At 46.4% G+C, this 5000-nt stretch overlaps 1 protein-coding gene across 8 annotated transcripts in view; it reads left to right on the top strand.

The window, feature by feature from the left end:
* Positions 1-5000, top strand: part of LOC113801918 (protein odd-skipped-related 2) — a 63529-nt gene that overhangs the window by 49457 nt on the left and 9072 nt on the right. The window lies entirely within an intron of this gene.

The raw sequence follows: 5000 nt of genomic DNA, 5'->3' as shown, positions 1-5000 counted from the left end.
GGAAAATTGTGGTTGCAAGAAGAATTGAACATCGTTGCTGTTAAGGAAATTTACGATTTCCTGCCTCCTGATATTACGGTAGTTTATTCCAGTGCAATGTAACTAGGAAAGAAATGTGCTCTACCTTTATAGATTTATATTTTGACAGTCCGACGCACTTTTCTCTAACGTGGGACACATCCGTTAGCCATGCACGTTCCTTTCTTCTCGTTATTAGAGACTTCATCATACCTATACAAAGAAAGTATACGCTAGAATTAAATATCATTAATGAGTGAATAAACTTTGAATACAAAGGTCAGCAGAACACTGGTGGCTTTACGAGAAGTGAATAATGCGCCCAACTTATCATGTAAAGTCTTGAATTGTGTTACTCAGTCGTGAATAATTGTGATAATTTATCCGAAGCCTTGTGCCCGTCCCTACCCTCCCGAGGATGCTGGCTCTTTGGATGTTCTCCACCTCGGGCGGTCCAGATTTACATGTCCCTGTGCGCTCCCAATAGAGAATATGTACTCCTTTCGACGATACATTCCCCTCCAGGATTTACGCTGTAATTGTTTTGATTTTTATGACGATTACGAGATAAATTAAATCGACTGTGATGACTCAATTGAGTTTCATGATTAATATAGTCATTTTGAAACACTACAGTACAGTATATGTCTATGTCTTTTAGGAATAGCATATCTTACAATACATAAAACACATATATAAAAGGGGATAATCGTCTAGGAAGAATTTGAATATCATGGAAAGAAAAAGAAATGAGGAAGGAGCGTCCTGTTGGAGGTATGCTAAACCCAGCATGATTCAATTACCGTAATTAATGTTTGTTGTAAGTTGATAAAGTACAGACTAGACCACCATGATGCGAGTCCTCCTGGAGAAGCCTCACGCATGTTCCACTAGATGGCGTTGGCAAGTGTTTTTTACTTACTTTTGTTCTGGTAATGATTCACAAGCTCGATGTGTCATCACTTTTCACCGATTTTCCTATTCAGACAGATCGTAGTTGATACATAACACGCTTAAACGCAGCTGTAAACTATATGTACATTGTATGCACGATCTGTAATTCCAGTAATGCTGTGGTATTCTAGAAAGCCAAAGAGCAAACATGAACAAAAACAGCCTTTCTACGAAGAGCGAGATGACTATCTGCTCAGTCACGAGGTACTTAATTAGTTTCCCGAATGTGTCCTCCCACGAAGGCATGGAGATAGGGGGAAGGGCTGGGGGGAGGGGGGCAAATGAGGATGGTCATGTTGGGAAAAAAGGCGAATGGAGTAGTCACTGGGCATTTCCTTGAAGTCTTTTGACACCGAAGACCCTGCGTGAGCCTCCATTGCGGCATTCTTCTTACTCATACCTGCTGCCGGGAAATGCCTTCATATATAAAGCAAGTCGGCTCCGAGTGGTCGGTGATCAGGGTGCGAGCGTGAGGAGCTAAAAGAATACACAAACACTTCCTTAGGAGAAGAGTAAGATGAGGTTTCTTGCTCGCGCCTTTACAAGGGTCACCTCTGACCCCATCGCATCACTTACACTCACAAGATCTAACTCGTTTCAATTAATGTAATTATAGCGCGGTCGTGTGAGGTAGCAATTATGTAGGCCTGGCGATGGTGCGGCCGCCCACCTTCGCTCCTACACCCACAATTATGTCATCAGTGCCGGAGTCGGGCTGGCGGCCGTGCGCCTCACCGCTGGCCCACACGTGCGCTCATGCCGCGCCTTCCTCGCTAAGGACTTACCGTGAGGCATTTGCGGCGGTTAAACTATTTTTTTTAGGAGAGTTCGTGCTCTTTTGTATTCCAGAATTTCTCCTAGGTTACAAGGTATATTATGAAACACTCCAAAAACCTTTCGCGCGCTCAGAATGAAATAAATCGAGGGCTTCGTCATAAAATCAACGCAGCACTATATTTGTCCTGGAGATCTCCCGCCGCGGGACGCGCCTCAGTACACGGTTGGCAATGCAACTCAACTACGCACGCTGCAGCCAGAGGTCAGCACCGCTCCCAGCAACACCTAGGATACCTGGCGCGAACGTGTGTCCCGCAGCCCACCTATAAAACCACGCAAAACATTTTTCCTTTGTTTCGGTCTCTCTCTCTCTCTCTCTCTCTCTCTCTCTCTCTCTCTCTCTCTCTCTCTCTCTCTCTCTCTCTCTCTCTCTCTCTCTCTCTCTCTCGTTATTCTTGAAATTAACATATAAATCTGATGTATGATTAATGCTCCTATTATCACATCTTGGCAAAGTAATCACACGTTCGCGAAGAGACAATATGTGGCCGACGCAGATCGTCAACCCTTTCCCTCTGTAACGTTCTCTTTCCTTCTCGATCAATCACTTTCATTTTACCTTCTCCCGTCCAATTAATCATTTTCGTTCTACATTATCTCAATTAATCATCATCTTCTTAAGGAACATCTTTGGACGAGGGCGCGAGGGTAAAGTGGTTCGCCGGGAAAGAGGAGTTGGTCAGGCTTCGGTGTCACGACTTAAATTTGTGACGTCACAGCTCCGGGTTCGTCCTTGGCCCGGCTGCGGCTGTCACGGTCTGCATGTTCTGATGGCCTGGAACAATAATGAAATCTGGAAGAGCAGTTACAAGAGCGCCAACAGATAATAATGGATAGCTGGACCAATGAATATGATATTGGTACAAAGTTATACATTCATTTCTTGACTTTTATGTCTTATTTTTGTTTTTCGAAAGTTCCTTACCGTCATAATAATAGTTTTAATCTAAATCCATACTGCCTGCACTAGTAAACGCATTTTGAATATCTTCCCTTTCTAAACACCACAAAAAAAATCAGTAATAATACAAACTCACATCAAAGAACTACGGCACCCCCCCCTTCCCCCACCCTCCCCCTCCTCCCCAACCTTCCTTCACCAACCCCCGTCGAGCACGCCTCCTGGGAGCGGCTGACAGCTTTGTTCCTCTCCTCGAGTCCCACCACTGGAAGCTCCGAAGGTCGCCATTTAGAGTCTGGTTGAGAGCGACCCTCGGCGCCACCGGAACGTTGCTGGGCCCGAACTGATGGTGATGGACGGGCCGTAATAAGAAGATAGACTTCATCAATTAGATTCGAGAGCCCCCCCGCCGGGCCGCTACCTGCTGCCCTCACGCAACCCAGCTCCGCCAGAGCGTCCTGCCGACTCGCCGCCCCGAGACCATCCACTTGAAATTCTAATTGCGTTTTCTTTCCGGGTGTTTGGTCTATTGGTTGCATATTCAATCTTACGTTTTAAGGGCTGGGAGGCGAGTGGTGATTGCGTTCAAGACTTACTCCTGGGAGAATTGGATGAACAGCACTGCGGATGCCTTTGTGAACAGGAATAAAGTATATATGGGACATGGAGATGATGGGTCGTCTCACAAACCTGCTCAGATTGAGGCCAGTTAGATCGCTGCTTCTGGTCATGGCGAGGCAGCAGGTTATATTAGCATATTGTGTTCCAAGCATTTTTGTCTTTAATACTTCATCCAGTTAACATCTATTTCGTGTCTGCATGTGTGTGTGCATAACATCCATTTCGTGTCTGCATGTGTGTGTGCATAACATCCATTTCGTGTCTGCATGTGTGTGTGCATAACATCTATTTCGTGTCTGCATGTGTGTGCATAACATCTATTTCGTGTCTGCTTGTGTGTGCATAACATCTATTTCGTGTCTATATGTGTGTGTGCATACATGTTCATATGTGCATTGGAACAGGCAGGCGACCATATGTATCTATATATGTGAGCGTGCATACGATGGAAGGTCAATTTTTCCAATTCTTCTGCTCCTTGTGCCTCGCGTTTCCCATCAAGGTGGATTATGCCAAAGATGTAATATCAATGCATATACAGATTAAATATTTAAGGCCCTATTCACTGGATAATCACATGTGTTACCTTTTGAGGGATGAGGTACTTTAATATTAGTGATGCATAATTCTAAATAGTTTTATTTCTCATGGTGTTCAACTATTCACTATATTTGAACATGCAAAGTAGGGTTGGTTCTCCATATATTACTGTTGAAAAGACGTCGAACACCGATATACCACACACACACACATATACTCACACACACACGCACACACACACACACACATACCAAAGAAACTGACCTAGGTGCCTTGGCATACGGTTGACAAGCACACGTGGGTCAGGTAGGCGAGGCCTCTCAGTCTCCCCTCTTTCTCCTCTCCCTGCCCCCCCCCTCGACCCCCCACAACCAGAGCCGTCGGAGGCACAGCAGGAGGAACCATAGCGAGGATTCCTTCGCGGTATCTGTCACGTCAGCACGTATTAATGACGTAGGGTCCGCTTCCCAAAGGAGAGGGTCGCGCCGAGGTCGTGGAGATGCCAAGATAACAAGGCTCGGAGGAGAAAGGAAGACGGGGATGAGGAGGCCTTCCGGGAACATCCTCCTGCTCTGAATTCTGCCGTCTTCGTTGCCGTCTCCAGGATTTCTCCTTCGTGGGCCTTTCAGTCCTTAGATATATCAGGACTAAAGCAAATACCGAAACTTTCCCTCGTTCCAGTCTCCACCTTCAGACTCTCCACAAATCCCACCTTTCAGCGATCCACTTACTCCATCCCATCTCTCTCGCTACCATTTCTTCGGCAGAGGCCCTCAGCCCTCGTGCCGACAGGACACGACCGCCAATGTCGGACGATGGGGCTCCCGATAGCCATCGTGGGCTCGTGGTTTGACGTACTGATAACGCAGTGTCGGAATGCTCTTGTCTGGATCGATTATTGGCAGGTTGGTGGTCGGCGGTCGCGTAATTGTTCCGGAGACGGGGAGGATCACGCTAAACCTTGGGCATGTCGCGTCTCGGTGTTTGTGTGCCGGGGGCGGGGGGCTCGTGTAGCGCAGATAAAGTTACAGAGTTTAGCATAAACCGCCGGCCTCTTATCTTGATAGTGATGATTAGGGCTACAGTATGTTTGCTTACATGCTGTGTTTGTTGATGCACTAACTTCTAT

Source organism: Penaeus vannamei, chromosome 23, assembly GCF_042767895.1.
Source record: "Penaeus vannamei isolate JL-2024 chromosome 23, ASM4276789v1, whole genome shotgun sequence".
NCBI lineage: Eukaryota > Metazoa > Arthropoda > Malacostraca > Decapoda > Penaeidae > Penaeus > Penaeus vannamei.
This window is presented reverse-complemented; position numbering and strand designations above follow the sequence as displayed.